This window comes from Atractosteus spatula, chromosome 4, assembly GCF_055471065.1.
Source record: "Atractosteus spatula isolate fAtrSpa1 chromosome 4, fAtrSpa1.hap1, whole genome shotgun sequence".
In the NCBI taxonomy this organism is placed as follows: domain Eukaryota; kingdom Metazoa; phylum Chordata; class Actinopteri; order Semionotiformes; family Lepisosteidae; genus Atractosteus; species Atractosteus spatula.
Window position 1 is genome coordinate 20690195 of NC_142709.1, and position 18043 is coordinate 20708237.

The window sequence follows — 18043 nt, forward strand, 5'->3', positions numbered from 1 at the left end:
CACACCTAATAAATACGTGGCAGGCAGAGGCAAGCCATTTCCAGTATCTTAAAGGATCTTTTGTTCACTCAGTTCATTATAAATGCATTGTCACAATTCTAACAAGAAAAAATCATGAGTTTTCAACTGAATCACTGAGGGCAATTGCTATGTCCAAAGCACTAACAGACTGAAGATAGGAAAAGTTCTAGGAAAGGAGACATAACTTAGACCCTTTCTCATTGAATTAACATAAAACAATATTCAATTGCATTGTCTCACTCTAGCACATGAGGCTATATTTTATACTGCTTATGTCACAATGAATGGCCAATTTCAAGTAAGGCACCTGAATGAGCTATATGATCTGTGTGGAGTTTGTAGGGAGCAAAGCATAGATGTGTTGTTTCTTGAATGTGCTTTCCATGCAAATATATCAGATGTTTGCACTTTAAATGGAACAGTGTTCTGCAATAAACAAATATTATGTACAGAGACACCCAGGTGCTGGAGTGGGTTACCCCAGAAATGGACTTTGCTGTCTGTTCCAGAGGGGAGAGAAGTGCATCTAGTGATGGAACCAGATATTTCCCTGGTACTTTAATTTGCTGCTGGGTTCTTTATTTCATTTTGTGCTTAGCCCTTTCAGTAAATAGTTAATAATGATAAAGTTTGGTTCTCAGCACACCAGTATGTTTAAGTTTTTTAAATACTTCATGCTTAAATACTTATCTTTGTACCACCGAAAACACTCAACAGTGTTTTTCTGTATATACGTCCAACATTATCTTTTAGGAGAGGGTATTGTCCTTTGACAGACACTGTGATGGTCGAAATCAAGCAGTTGACAGAGCAGTGGACCAGTGTTAGAGTGGTAGACATAATTCTTGGTAGAACGTTTTTCAATCATCTAATAAAAAAACAGATCACATTACTCATTTGTTTGAGATTTATATAAAATTTCTTATAGTTTTCTTGGGGATTTATAAAGCATTTACTGTACAGTACATGATACTTTTACAGTACCTTGGTACAGTCCCATTATTCAAACATTATTTTATAGAAACGTGCTTGTAATTCTTTAAATTAAGATACAGACCTCTTCACAATATAGTTTTTTTCAACAGTATCTTTTGAAACTAATCTGCATTAATATATGATTTCATGAATGTTGTAATAATATACACTTCTTATGCTTCATTTATTAATTGTTTTAGATAAAGCTCTAGCTATTATTTAATTTCAGAATTTCAGAATATTATGGAGACTAAGATATATGGGTCTGGAGTGAGCAATGGGTCATTGGATGAATATTTTAGCCTCTGGTTTTTAATTATGTTGTAGTTTGAGAAATAAAACACACCCCAAAGCAAATTGCATAAAATGAACATTTCAGGCTTCAACAGTTATTTGGTTTAAACCACCAAATGGAGACAGGCGTGCCGACAAGCGGACCCTGCTGATACGGGATAAACACTAGGATAAGAGAGAGGCTTCAACAGTTAATAATATCAAAAATAGCATAAAATAACATGGGTAATAGTTAATATTATGACATTTTATGTTAAGCATAAAGAATTATATATTTAAAATACAGAATTTATAATTTGACAAATTATATTTTATTAATTTTATAAAACAAATTAAAAAAACATCGAGCTATGTTTACTGCACAGCAGAGACAGCAATAATCTCTACTGAAGTGCAGTTCTTCAGTAGAATTAGCTCCTTAACTACACATTTGAGTTAATTATCAAGTATTTAAAAACCTGTTCATGCTATACTTCTGCTCTACAATGGATTAAAATGCTCAGTATTTAACCATTATTGCTCTAGGGTGTACTATTTCAGTCATGCAACATAACATTAATTAAATACTGTACATTTATATTGTACTTTTCATCCCAAAACAACCCTGAGCAATTTATACAGTATATAGGAAGGGACCCACTTCATTCACCACTGAAGTGTAGCATCCACTTAACAGCAGATCAGGTAGAAAAATTAGAAATTGTTTCATCTGTTGAATCAAAGGGGGAATCTACTGTAGGTAGCCATATTACACAAGCAAAGAGTAGCATTTAGTCAGGACACTGGCTGACTAACTTAACGCTGTTACTCTTACCAACAGTTTTGGGGGGTCTTTAAAGATCAAACAAATGATCTTTAATGACTGAGTAGACTGAGATGAAACTTGATTTAATGATAGTACTTCCTACAGCACAGTGTCTCTTGTCCACATATTGGGGCTTAGGGTTTTAGAAGTTCTGGTCCAGAGGAAAGAGTGAAGCCGAGTGGTCCACCAACACAACTTACAGCAGCTGGAGGAAGGCAGCTGTTATGCCATGAATAATAGCTTAGCTGTATCAAGTACATTTTCTGTAAATTTATATCTCTTTGCATTCCTTTTCACAGTATGTTGCCCTTCAGAGAACTACATTATTTTTATACCTAGAACAAAAAGAAAATTACTTCTCTTCCTCTATGAAATAGAATAAGGAAATTAATTTATAAAATCCTGTTATTAACTTAACAGCTCTATTGGCTTTCTTAATAATACAAATATCTTTTGAATTCTGTGAATTTGAAAGAACAATTGTAAATAGGGATCATAAATAGAGACTACATGTAAAATATATGTGTTATAAATGTTACATGTTGTTATGTGTTATACTGTACATGTGCAATGTTTTTATTTGTTTTGTAATAGTATTATGTGCAATGTTTTTCTTCTCTCTTTTTTTGCATTCTATTCTATTTAAATGTACAGGGACAAAATTCCCTCAGGGGACAATAAAATCTTATTTTATCTTATATCTCTAACAATATAAAAGGTACATTTAGGAGAATAACCTCAGAATTGAAATTGTTAGTCTAAATGAAGTTCTGAAACACTGCCCTTCCAGGTTTTACAGCAAGAATTTTAGTTACTTTTGCTCTGAAAGATAGGAAACATATTTACATCAAAACCACTTGCATGCTTTTTTCAGTTTTTGTATTAGTGTTTCCCCACAATGCACAGATGTCTAACGTACTTTATGTTGGATGTTATAAATCTAACATATTACCAGAAACAATAAACAAGAGGCAATAGATATATAATAATTACTGAAAATGATTAATTGCTCTTTGTCTAGTTATAAAATTAATGTACAGTAAATAATCATACATCAAATAATCATAGTTAATTGTTCATTCAGCAACTTAAAAAGAGTAGAAGAGAAAATCAGCAACTATCACAGTCAAATGTTTTTAAGGTTCTGCCTAAGTCAAAACTGACAGCCTGAGGAAACCATTTTGTACCAGCGAATATGTATAAAAATGAGTCCCTTGCCTGTGTAATGGATTCTTAAAAGAACCAGAGAACTACAACTTGAACAGAAAGTGCTTGTTACTCCTTCTTACCTCGGAGGACAAATGTTTGGCTTTGTGACAGAAGCCTTATCAATTTCTCAGATAAACAGTATCAGTGCACTATTAACTAGACATGCCAGAGAAGAGACGGAGAAGCAAAGTTTTCAAATCAATCTGCTCAAACAGTGCGAGAAGCCTGTACCAGTTAAGCTGTTATTATTTGTTCATCGCACTCTGGCAGATGAAAAACCAGAGAAAGCCTTTCCATGTAACGCCAGACACTCCTCTCCAGTTCAGACATGTGAAGGGTTCACAGAACTGGCTGATGTTCTACAGGTCATTACTTTAATATTAATGCATTGTTCTATTTCTAAATTTCATTTTTATTAATTAGTTATTTTCTTCATTATTTGTTTTTTTTTTGCTTTGAGTATCAAATAAATTATGCATTCAACAAATATTAATTGCTATTTAAAAATTTCAGAAGCTTGAAAGCAAAAAATATAAGACCACTGCAAGGGTTGGGCACTTCTGTGGGGTACAGTCTATACTTTAAAATATTTAATACAATGTAAACCATAAATGCATAGCTCCAGTCCATGTGGGACAAAATCCCACTGATTTCATAGGTCTCTTAAAATTTTCAACAGCTGAAGACCTTTGAAATTTTTTTAATTGGTCCATTTAAACTAATTATCACCTCAGTTAGGTCTTTAATTCTAGGTATGGAAAGAAAACATGCAGATTTTATGGTCCTCCGGGACAGAAGTTATGCATCTTTTAATAATTATGTGGAAAATGGATCTCTAGCAAAACTTTAACTGTCCCTTACTTTTCACATTGCTTCTACAGGAAACTGTTTATATTAACCAGTCAGCACTAGCTATTTTTCATTTCCACAGATGATAATTAAAAAGGAAGCGTATTAAGTGCTCCACCTATTTTGGAAAGACTTAGCTATTTGTAGTTCGTTATGAAATGACTACCTTGACTAATTAATGCTTTGATAATAAACTGAAAGTCTGACAACAGCAGATGGGAGATCAGAGTAAGAATTCGTTCAGCTGTGTCACCCAGGCAACCACACCTCTCTGCCTGAAACACAAAATGTTGATTTACTGTAGCAATGGTTATGGAATGCAAAATGTGCGGCTTCTTTGCAACTAACAAAGAAAGGAGAACAGGATCTAAATGAAAACCTACATTCCTCTTGGTTCACAGTGAATTATGTTTTCTGAAAGGATTTTTTAAGAGTGAAATACAAATCCCCATTTCCTTACATAAGCACAAGAACACATTAGGTAAGGCAGAAAATGTTTTGGCTTCAGATTTCCACATAAACACACTGTAGATTCAAATTGTTTGTGCTGGAAACAAGTAGAAAAGCAAATATCAGGGAATTTATTTCTCTACCTCTTGCACTATGTGATTTACTAATAGTTGACATATTTTTTGTTAAATTGTTAAAGCTAAATGTAATATATTCGTAATCACAGGGCTTAACTAAAGATTCTAAAATGGACACATGCAATCGTCTTCTTGTTTTGTATAGTTTGAATCTGAAGGACAACTGAAATATATGTTTTATAGGTATTAGTAAAATTGTGTTGTAGCCGTGGTAGCTCAGATGGCAAGGGCGTCTAGTTCCTGACCGGAAAGTCCCGGGTTTGGTCTTCATCCAGTGGGCAAAATGTTCCCACAACATTGTGCTAACGTAATAGCCATGGACTATAAAGTGTAAAATTAATTTTGTAAAGAAGAGATACCTGTTCTAAAGTTGCAAAATTATTGATAAGTTTAAGAACTGAATGTATGATGCTCATTAATGAAAACATGTTCTGTCCAGGTCTCACAAAATATTTTAAGTGATTTTAATGTTACTACTGTGTTTCTGGTTTTGTCACAATTAATAACAAAGCAAAAGACAACAAAAATCTCCCTTCAATTTATTTTTAGAACATCTGATGTCTGTGTTATAAGTCTAAGAGAAATGATCGAATCAGAATTCTGTTTATTATTCGTATAATTCTTTAATTTCCTTTACAATGGAACCTTGTAGAAGGAGGAGCTTTAGCTAGACAGGGGTTTCCTCTGAAACATGAGTGGGGGAACAAGAGAAGAGGGAGTTTGTGCAGTAGTGCTGAGTAGGAGCTGCCAACAGTGATTTGCTTTTGGAAAGTAATCAGTGTATATATTCCTGTAAATATAGTTTTTGTGCTTTTCTTTGGTTAATTGCTATTTTTCAGTGTTTTTGTGTGTAGACATCGGGAACACAACTCCTCACAATAAACTCCTTTACAGTACACTGCAAAATAGAAAATAGAAAACAAGCACATTTATTGTAGCTAATCGTTCTCAACTAAAGGAGTTGGAATTTTGTTTTTAATTCACTAAGCAGTGAATTGGGAATATCTAGGTTAGGCTTAATGTGATTTTAGGAAACACTCCAGATCAACATGAAGGATTTACAAGATGGGCGAAAGTGGAATCACTGCCAATTTTTTCATGTACAGCTCATCAGTCTGACTATTAGACCAGTTGTTTCACTGTTGAAGACACGTTGCATTGCTTTCTTGTGGTCAGATTTTTTTATTTCCTTCAAGAAAGGTCAGCACCTGCACAATGTTGTCAGTGTTCAATGCACAGGCAATTGGATTGTGCCGTGCCAGAACCTGAAATATTGATTTTAGGTCCATAGGTTCATTGCCCAAGCCACCTTATTTTCTCCTGGAAAAAAAATACATTTTTTTTGTTTACGTTTATAACCTTTCTAGAAAAGAGCGATTGCAGTTCTTTAATGATGTTACATGACAGCATTTAATCAACCTGGCAGAAGACTGAGACCTTTATCTTAGTATATTTTGGATACATTTTTAGAATCTATTAAAATAATCTATTTTATTTTATTATTTTATGCTGATTACTATAAAATTCTGTTACTTTTAAATCTGTTTTGAGGGAATTATTCAAGAAGCATATTAGTGAATCGCCTCCCTTCAATGTGTTAGCATTGTCATTTCAACCTTAAAACAATAAGTACTGTAATTAAATTGCTAGTATGTTCAGAGAAGTCAGTTTAAAGACAGGAAAGAAAAAAAAATGTAAATGGTCAACATAAATACTATGCAGGTATCATATGTTAGCTATTATCAGTAAAGGCCACTGAAACCATTTTGTACCAGCGAATATGTATAAAAATGAGTCCCTTGCCTGTGTAATGGATTCTTAAAAGAACCAGAGAACTACAACTTGAACAGAAAGTGCTTGTTACTCCTTCTTACCTCGGAGGACAAATGTTTGGCTTTGTGACAGAAGCCTTATCAAGTTCTCAGATAAACAGTATCAGTGCACTATTAACTAGACATGCCAGAGAAGAGACGGAGAAGCAAAGTTTTCAAATCAATCTGCTCAAACAGTGCGAGAAGCCTGTACCAGTTAAGCTGTTATTATTTGTTCATCGCACTCTGGCAGATGAAAAACCAGAGAAAGCCTTTCCATGTAACGCCAGACACTCCTCTCCAGTTCAGACATGTGAAGGGTTCACAGAACTGGCTGATGTTCTACAGGTCATTACTTTAATATTAATGCATTGTTCTATTTCTAAATTTCATTTTTATTAATTAGTTATTTTCTTCATTATTTGTTTTTGAACAGTATGTTCAGAGAAGTCAGTTTAAAGACAGGAAAGAAAAAAAAATGTAAATGGTCAACATAAATACTATGCAGGTATCATATGTTAGCTATTATCAGTAAAGGCCACTGTAGGAAACAGCTGGGTGGAGAATGTTTATACAGTATTGACAGAATTAATACTCAAGCAAAGGAAATAGAAGATGTTGTATATTTACACCTTACACTTTATTTACCTCACTTTAAACACAATGTGTTCTGAAAATAAAGCTCAGAAGTGAAATCTAGTGAAAATTAAAATTACATTACTTGGTATGTGAAAGCATGTGATACATTTCCATTGTATAGAAAAGCAAATTTACTTTTCTATTTTACTTATTGTAAAAATGTGATAATACCTTTTACTACCAAACATCATTTTTTACCTACCAATTATTATGCATTTATTTTTACCTCTTAGAGGTTAACTGAAATACCTGTTTTTTGGTTATTGTCCTACTCTCACAAGAACTTCAGACTTGCAAGCTGAGGAACGTGGAATAAGTGGAATTGCTAACAAAATACTAGCCTGACCATTTAACACTTACTGTACACTTAGCTTATTTAGATTGGTATTTTGGAGTAAAAGCATGCAACTGCAGAAGTTAATTAATTTTTGTATAATAAGTGCGATGCTGCATAATTCAATATAGTGGTTTCTTTATATTTATCATAGAAATATGTTTTTTAATTTTTTGTTTTTTTCTAAATGAAAATCTGTATACGTGTCATTCAAGGAAAGGAAGTTAGTTATTAATATTTTAAAGATGTTTTTCTTTTGAAACAGATTTCTTACCATATGTCATATAAAATAAGTTGTCTCTTTATGATTTAGTTTTCCATTGCATAACTTTACTTAACATAAAATGTCTGTCTGAAGTTTTATTTGGACTGTAGATTCTCCACTATGAACAAAGCAGGGTTTGAGGATTCATTGTTACTAATAAAAAGAGGTATACAAATTGAAGAACGCAATCTTTTTTGTTGTTTCTTTCTATGACAATGTGCCCGTTTAAGAAAAAGTTATGAGCGTAAACTCTGTTAATGCCATGTTTCACATTTTATATGAACGATGCTCTATTTAAATATTTCATTTTGTCACGATCGCAAACCCCTCCTCTTAAGGGCGCTCCAGCCCTTCCGTGTTTTCTCCCATTTCCTGCACCTGTTCCTTATTTCCGTTCCCCCTTAAAAGCCAGACGCAGACTTTACTCCTGGTTCCTCATTGATTTCCGCATCGTGAGAACCCGGGGTCCTGCTGCGTCTGGCTCCGTTATGCTTTTAACTTTCTGTTCCTGATTCCCCTCGCCAGTTCCCGACCCGGTTCCCGTTCCCCCTGGATGGATCGCCTGGCCATGGACTTCTGCCTTTGTTTCTGATTACCCGTTTGGATTTCCTATATGGATTGTTTGCACCGGACTCACTTCCCCTGGACACCTGCACTCCTTGGACACGCCCCCTTGTCTCCATCCCTTCTCCTGCATGATATTGTTCCTACTGTGTCTTCACCAACCGGATCGTGTCATCTGCATAGGGCCCGGAAAGAACTGCTTCGTGACAATTTTAAAAATAGCAATACATAATGATCGATAACATACTGTATTTCAATTATATAAAGATTTTTGTAACCTTCTGATAAAACAAATAAGAAAGATCACAACTGGCTGAATGTATTTGAGGGCAGGTTTGAGGTGAGATGGCCAGGGCTCCCTTAGCATCCAGTGAAATGGCGGTACTTATCACTTCCTGGGTACTTGCAGGCTTTCAGGCTATCTGTGCTGAATTTCATGTATGGGGCAGAGTAGATATGCAAGCCTGAGCGGTACTGCCTAGATTTCTTTTTTTGCTTCCTATGTGCAGTTACAGGGTTGGTAGCCTTGATCTGTGATAGGAAAACAGGTAGGTAATTCCAAATATGGTGAGTTTCTATAAAAATAATAGCCAATTTTAAATTAAAAATGTAGCCAGCTATTGTTTCCTATTTGCCCAATTTGTGAACTGAACAATTAATTGGCAAAACTTAAAACAAACACAATACAATTAATCATTTAAAACTGTAAATACAGTACTGTGACCTAAGGCTATGACTTTCTATTGGGATTCTTGGCTCCTGCAATAAATATTGGAAACCAAGTTTAGTATCTAGTTTTGAAATTGAATTTTAATTCTGAATATGACCTTTGTGCTGGTTATATCGGTTGTGGATTATGCATTTGTATTTTATTGTATTCACCAAAGATAAAAATAAACATAAATGTATGTATCCTACTTAAATAAAGGTTCAGTTATCTGGGTGTTCTAAGCAATAATTTGAAACCATTGGAAGTAATTTTCGGTGGTCTAAGGATTAACTATGAAAATATGATGTATGAACCCAAATTTGCATTGTAACTATTGTGTGCATTTCTTTACCCAAGACAGTTGCAATTTAATAGTGCATTAAAAGACCATGTGCTGCGCCATTTGTCAGGTACATTGTTTACATAATGTTCACTTTGAATTCCTATTTGAGTTCCAATTAATCTGAAAAAACACTTCATTAACTTTTAAACCTCTTAGTTTCATCTAAGGTTAATTGTTGAGTTATTTTGTCCTTTTTAATTCTCAAACCACTGTGCACATAAATTAAACAAATTATCTAGGACACAACAGTGACAAACAGAGGCAGAATACATTTTTGAAATGATTTCTACTTCTCAAACAACTCAATTTGATATATTATTTTCTAAATTTATTTTTAAGATTTATTGGCTGTTTTGTAGTTTGGTCAACTCTGGGGGTTGCCCATAATTCTGTTTTGTAAGGAATGTATTTCATTATTCTCAAAGCATTTTTGGCACAATAAATTACTGTTTACATTTATATTCGGGGTGCTTTTCTGTTCATCTCAACATTACACAGAGATATAATATTTTTTAAAATAATTTAATAAAAAATAATATTTATTTTAAAATAAATATTCAACACATGTAATCCATTTAGACTTAGCCCGGATAGCTTTCATTTGGCTATCATGCTATCATGTAGGCTCATGACCTGCAAGGCAAAGAAAGGGGGTTCAATGCCAGTCAACTGACAGGCATGAGTGGGACAAATATGGATGGACTAGACCTTTAAACTACCCTAGATATAGATATAGATGAGTAGATATAGTTGGCCTTACCTCTATGCAAGGCATTGGCTCTGGAGCCAGACTTCTTGAACAGGGGTTGGTCTCTCTCCTAGTCTGAAGTTCTGCTGCATGAGAGGCCCCAGTTGGGTATGGGGATACTCACAGGTACCCATATGGGTCCTGTAGAATTAGAGTTTGTCAAGGTGGACAAGAGGGTTGCCTCAATGCGACTACGAGTTGCATCAAGGAAAACCCTTACTGTTGTTTGTTCTTATGTGCTCAACAGTTGTTCAGAGTATTTGCCTTCTTAGAAACAGTGGGTGCAGTGCACAATATGTCCCCCTACTGACTCTATTCCTGCTGGGAGATTTCAACTCTCATGTGGGGAATAACAGAAAGATCTGGAGGGGCATGTTTGGAAGGAACAGCTTCCCTGATCTGAACTAACTCGATTTATTGGATTTCTGTGTTAGTTATTGGCTATTCAGAATGAACACCATGCCTGAAGATAAGGTTGCTCATAAGTGTAATTTGTATGAGAGGACCCTGGGCAAAAGGTTCGATGATTGACTTTGTAGATTGTGTCATCAGGTCATCAGACCTTAGGCAGGAAAGGCAGGAAGGAAAAGAGGAAAAGAGAGAGACAAAGCTGTCAATTGATCACCACTTGAAGGTGAGTTGGGTCACCTGGGCAGTTCAGACTTGTGGTGAGAGCATCCTGGGAATGCCTGGCCAATGCCTCCATGTGGGATGAGTTCAGGACATCCAGTGGTGAAGCTGTCAAGTTGAAGGAGGGGGCCTTCTGCACTGCTTACTGGGGAGGGGATCTCTGGATTTTTCTGAAAGGTACTGACAGGCCAAGAAGGCTGGAGTTGAGGTGGTTGCTTAAGCAAAAGCCCAGGTATGGGAGGGGGGGTCAGGGAGAATGACTATTGTATGACCTCAACGATATTCTACCAAATCATATGACAACTCAGGAGAGGAAGGCGGAATGGTGCCCAGGCTGTTCTTGACTGAGGGTATTTTTAAGAGGTGGAAAAAGCACTTTGAGGAACTCCTGAATCCAGTGGACACACACAGTGCCATAGTGGTACAGCTGCAGGAGTGGATGAGACCCATCTGTAAAAGCTGAAGGCGCTGGACATGGTTGGGGTGTCGTGGTTAATGTACCTTTTCAATGTTGCATGGAAGGCATGGACGGTACCTCTGGATTAGCACACTGGGGTGGTGGTCCCCATTTTTAAAAAGAGGGGCTAGAAGGTGTGTGTCAACAACAGAGAAATTACACTTCTCAGCCTCCCTGGGAAAAACTATGCAGAGGTGCTGGAAAGGAGACTCCACCCTAAAGTCGATTCTCTAGATGGAACAATGTAGATTCCATCCTGAAAAAGTAGATTAACCACTTGTGCTTGCACAGATATTTGATGAGGTGAGATTTTGTCAACCCTATCTACACAAGTTCTGTGGATTTATGACAGTCTACATACTGTAAGGCCGTCTTCTAGGAGGTGCTGTGGGAGTATGGGGTTCTCAGGGCCACTGCTGCATGCAATATTATCCCTGTATTTGTGGAGCCAGAATTGTGACCACATTCTTGACGTTAAGTCTAACGTGTTCAAGATGGGTATCAGACTCAGTCAAGTGTGCATCTTGTCTCCTCTCCTGTTCGTGATTTCCATGGTCAGGTTATTAAGGCACAGTCAAGGTTTGGTGTGTATCCAGTATGGCTGCTGTTCGGCTCTGCTGTTTGCGATTGATGTTGTCCTCTTGGCCTCATCTGACTGTGATCTCCGATGTGCACTGGAGCGGTACACAGACGAGTGTGTTGTGGAAGGGATGAGAGTCAGCACCTCCAAATCTGAAGTCATGGTTCTCTCATGGAAAAGAGTGGCTTGCTCTCTCCAGGGGCAGGGGGCAGCTGCCCCAAGAACAGGAGTTTCAAAATCTCAGGTTCTGGTTCATGAATCAGGGTAGAGGGGATTGTATGATTAACCAGCAGATTAGTGCAACAGCTGCAGTAATGTACCAAACCATGTTGATGAAGCAGGAGCTCAGTTTTTGAATGATGTACTTGGTTTTGTGGTAAATCTACTTCCCCACCTCACCTGTTTTCATGAGCTTTGGGTGGTGACTTAAAGAATGAGATTGCAGGTTGTGGTGGAAGTGAGATTTCTCCCTAGGGCTATTCGGCTTCCTCTGAAGTACAGTCACCGGTACTCTGGATAGAGAGAAGCTAGTTGAGGTGGTTTGGAAATCTGGTGAGGATGCCACGTGGGTGCCTCCAATTAGAGGTATAATTGGCATGGCCCACTGGGGAGAGACACCAAGGTAGACCCAGGAGCTGGAGACTTGCTGGGGAAATGTAACTCTTGTCTGCCCCTCTCAGCCTGTTAGCACCGCCACTCACACCAGAATTAAGTGGGTAAAAGATGACAAAATGTTTATATTACTCTTGATTAAAACTTTTCTGCTTTATTAGTATTATCCTACTTACTGTACATACATGCACTGTATGTTAGACTTCTTTGTTTTGTCCACACCTGTAAATACTACTTTTATACAATTTACTCATTGGTCTTGGACCTTTTCTTTGTAAATCTGGGGATTAGCTGCTTGGAACCTACTGCTAGGATAAGGGTACACTCTTTTCAAATATGACAAAATCTGTTTTTTATATTTTTAAATGTAACCGATGATTGTCCTATGTTACTGTAAATATAGTTATAAATATGTGAATACAGAAAAACCTGGAATATTGCTAGCAGTTATGAAAAACCATAGATGTGTGTTCTGTCTAATATGTCGTATTTATAAATTAATTTATGGTAAAATACAGTAGATACTGAAAATAAAATGAGACTAAGGTCAGAACCTTGACAAACATTGCAGGTAATGGAATATGATTGTGATGCAATTTACAAACAAAACAAACATCACTGTAATTAATCTAAGCCAAATAAAATGTACATGAGGGTGAAACACACTTAAGTTTTACACAACCTGAAAAGATATTGACATGAGTCTGCACTGCACAATAAGTCACTTTTTCTAACACTTTCTAGTTACGAAAGATCAATAGGAAATGACTTCTAAATCATTGAAAACAAAAGAAAGTTAAATAATTTGACCAAGACTTAAAAGCAGACTAAAATACTTAAGTGGACTTGTAAAACAATAACTGATTGTTTAAATGTCCTTAAAAACATAACTGGAATTGGAAAGACAAGATTCTATGTGAATAAATTTTTTGTAAATTATAATTATTTTTACTTGCTTTATTTTTATTATTTCAACATTATTGTCTGCTCAGTTTTTGTGACTTTGCATTGCCAATTCTAAATGCATTCCCAGAATTATGAATATGAGACCTCTTAATGTTTTAATATATATTAAGTTGCTTTAAAGAAATACTGTAACATTTGGTACTTAAGTATAATTCTTTGGAGGCCACTTTGTGCACGTACAGAGGTTTTCAAATGCATGTATCTAAATGACTGCAATTTATGAAATTAACTCAAAGTTAACAGCTGCATCATTTCTGAAATGGGTCTCCATAGACTCATCTTCCCAGTAAAATCCCTTGAACAATTCATCTTCAACAGAAACCTGGCAACCACATTTTACTGAATGTTGCAAATGTAGTTTTAAAATTACAGTTTGGGACCCAATCTACTTCTACTACCCTGTTTTAGAGTAAAATGTATTGTAGTCTTATTTTTTAAATATATTGATCTTTATGTATGAATTAGTATAAATTTGTGCTTTCAGTTAAAGTTATTTGTCAAGGATCATTTGTTATTTTAAATTTCTAGCTTTTACCAATCTAGAAACACTTTTTCCCAAGATATTGAAACACCATTTTCTTTTTAAAATCCTCAATGGCACTGACAATGTCAACCCATTGGAACACAGAACTAACATGAACCGGAAGAGACAAGTGAAAGCTTTGGAAGCTATTGAAAGTGTAGTAGTTAAATGATCCATAGAACAAGAACTGACACTAGGAGGTATTTTTTCACATAAAAAGTGGAGGGAGTCTGGAACAAGTGAGTTATATGGATCATTTAACTACTACTGTAAAAACTAAACAAGGTAGATGGGTTGAATGCTTACTCTTCTTGTTCATAACCTTTCTTATATTGCTATGTTTTTATATAAGGAAGTTAAGCTAGATAATCTTCTTGCCATTTACACTGTAAAAAAATTAAACTGAATTACCTGGACACAGTTTATTATGTAACATGCATTCCAATGTAACCTTGTAAATTGATTAGACGTGGTAAAATCATGGCTGAGTGTAAGTGGGGTTGTAATTATTTGACGGATTAACTTGACAGGAATTTATTTATGTATAACCTTTTTAAGAAACATGGAATATATACCCAGAATTGAACAATATGCTAAATAACTTCTGCCCTGTATTCATAGTACTGTATTTACTCAGTCAATAGAGAAAGTCAACCGCTGTGTTTTATTATGTTCTTAATGTAAAAACTACTATTTTTATATTTCTCTGCTAAACTTATATTTAGTTTTTTAAATTCAATTTCCCCCTGTCTTTTTATGTTCATTTTTGAGATAAAAGGAAGTATAAGTAAATGTATCTACTTAGAATGATCAAAATTTATGAAAGTGTTTCCCCCAAATCATTGTATAGATAAATAATGTGTGAACTAACTAGGTATTTTTTTATGCTGATCAAAGTTTTTTGACATTTTTAGTTAGATTGGAATAAAAATGATTCTCCAATTACTGCATCCATTATCACATTTAAATCCCAAATAACCAGATCTATTTAGAGATGAAAGAGAAATGAAGGTGAAAATACAGTCAGCATTTCAAAGAGCAGGGCTGTTAGTCTTAAGACTACATGGTGTGAAATATTTTGAAGCTATAAATGAGCGCCCCTGTCATTTTGTATTATCCACTAAATGCCAATAATCACCAATTCCAAAGCATACTTGACCAGATGTCAGGGTTAAAAATGACAAAAATCTATATTTATTTCCGTATTTCTACAGATTTTAAATAATTTTATTGTAGAATATTACAATCAACATATTACAAGAATATTGCAAGTCAGGTCTGTGACACATTTTTAGGTAATCTGTCAGGGACATCTGGGGAGCAATCAAAATGAAATTTCAATAGTTACCTCAATTTCTGGGAAATCTTTGTTTTACAAAATGATATAAAAAACTTGGAGTCCCTCTGCGGAGTGGAAATGATTTTACACAGCAGCATTGAGTACATGTTTTGTGGTAAGAACACACATTATATGTGGCATAGCACTCAAGCTTTAATTTCATGTTGATAAGTTAAATAAATGGATTATATATGAACAAAATTTTATTTCACATTAGACCTCTTTTGTGCATGCAATTTTCTTTCTGAGATTACAAATTCAGTGCTAAACAAAAATACTTTCCTGAGTTTCCAATCAAGGACACACACAAACAATACAAAGAAGCCCTTGGCTCTGAGCCTCATCCTTCATCTAGAGTACTTCAGTAGGTGAGATCACAAAATATTCCAATTGTAAATGTAGTGGCAAAGCTTATTAATAATACAGGAATTAAGTTTGCTGTTCCCTTGCCAGTCTTTCTCTCCCTCATCTCTGTGGTGCTGGACACAGAGGGGCCATTCCATATGGTTCAGATTTAAGGTATTTTTCTGACAGAGTTTCCTGATAAGGAACAACTCCCAGGGTTGAGATTCTCCAGCCACCCTAATGAATGGTCAACTCTGGCGCCTTTCTGTCTGGGAGATTCCAAGGGAGAGTCGCATCTCAAAGTGTTTACAAACCTAAGGTCAGAGAGCATTGTTACTCATTCTCCACCTTGATCAGCCAATCAGGAATTGGTAAGGCAGGGTAACTCCACGTGGGTCTCAAATTCCCGCGAAACTTTCAACCAATGAATGACTGTAGTTCCTCCCGATAAAAGAGGCAGCACAGGGCCCAGAAGGTGCCCCTCCAGGACATTAACAGACTCATCTCAGACAATCACGTGACGGCCAGTGTGTCCGAGTGCCAGGACTTTACAGTGTTCTAAGAGTCGAGACTGGAGGTCGCCCGTGCGTAACTAAAGGATCCGCCCAAGTTTAGCCCAGCAGCAAGCCTTGTGAACCGCCAGTAACCCACCGTGAATGCTCGTCTGATCAACGAGTGAACTACGGTCGGAACTGAAGACAGCTGAATCTCAATATTCAGGACTTGCACTACATCGGGAACGAACCGGTCTTCTTTCCATCCAAAGAATGTGACTTGCTCGGACCCGCAGTCACTTTTCATGTGCACAAACTCTGCTAGTTCAGCCATCATTAACTACACAGTCTTCAGAGAGTCACCGCCAGCACGCCGCAGCAGAAATCTCCCCTCCTTCTCCCACACCTCCAGTCGCACCAGGACTACCTGGCACCAAACCAGAGGATGCTGATTGGACGCAGCAACAGCCTGTTGCTGTTTCTTTTTATCCACAGGAAATCTGAATCCACACAGATTGGATGAGTATTCAACATTGTGCATTAGAGCTGGAGAATTCAATTGTTACCTCATCCCCAGTTGATGTCAATTTAATTCTTATGAGCGATGTACTTGCTTTTGAGTATCTAGTGTAGAAATTGTAATCATAGCTCATTAACGAAACGGTATTAATGAATGGTATACTAAATGTATGTGTCTCTTGGTATTTGTAACTCTTCATGATTGAATATATACCTTTTGTATTCTGCTAACTCTCATTATAAGATCTGTTATGTTTATATGCACATTTTATGTATTAATTGTATTGTCGTATATTAGTATCCGTGTGTGTGCGTTGCTGAGTTGTTCTGCAAGGTTGGTTTTCTAATAACCATTGAAGAATCATTTTGTGACTTTATTTAATTAATAATTGTCCCAGCAAATGCAAAAACCCCCTTCAAGAATAATGGACAAGGGGGAAAATAGCTTTATCACCTTGCAACTCACAACTGGCAACCCACTGAAGCTAAGTGTATGTCTGGCCAGTACCTGTATGGGAGACCTCCTGGGAAAGCTAAGGTTGTGGCTGGAAGAGGAGATACTGGGACCCATAGGGAGCTCTCACCTTGTGGTCTTTGTGGGAGACGTAAAACTGATGTCCTGACTCTCTATGGTCATTAAAAATCTTAGGGCGTTTCCCAGAAAAAGAAGGGGTGTTAACTTCAGTGTCCTGGCCCAATGTCCCCTGGCATTTACCAGTCCTGGCATCCTTATCCAATCAAAACCTGGCATCCTAATAATCCCCATCTATGAATTGGCTTCATTCAGTGGCCCCTATGATAGGTGATGTGTGGTGACCATACTGGCTCATTTCGGCTGTTGCATACGAGTGCTATATAAGTGTAATTTATTATTATTATTATTAACTATTTCCATAACATAAGTGTCACAGATGTTGGAAGGGCATGCCGTGGAATGACAAGGAGAGCAGTAGAGACCCTATGCGTAGCAGCAAAAGGGGCAACACGGGGGTTAGCCCAGGCTCAGGGGGTCAGACAATGTCGGTATAGAAACCTATGCCCTCAGGCCACAAATGTGGGGCGACCTGGTAATTGGCGTGTCTCACGACATCTGTACTCTCAATGCTGAGCAAGGAGCAGAGCAGACACAGGAAGTAGGCTACAGAACAAGACACACAGGAAAGACATGAATAATCACAGGGAACTAGGAACAGGACAGAAGTAGAGCGCCCTCTAGGTGTACATGGCGTGACAATAAGAAAGTAGAACAGTTCCAAGCAATAGCCATTTAACCCTTCTAGCATGTTTGACAGTAGCTAATATTGATACAAAGATTTCATCCAGCTATTTCTTAAAAGAATTGGGGTTATTGGCCTTCAACAACATGGCTGGGTACCTTGTGTAATATTTCCACAATTACTTTTGTAAAAAGAACCCCCTTGTTCT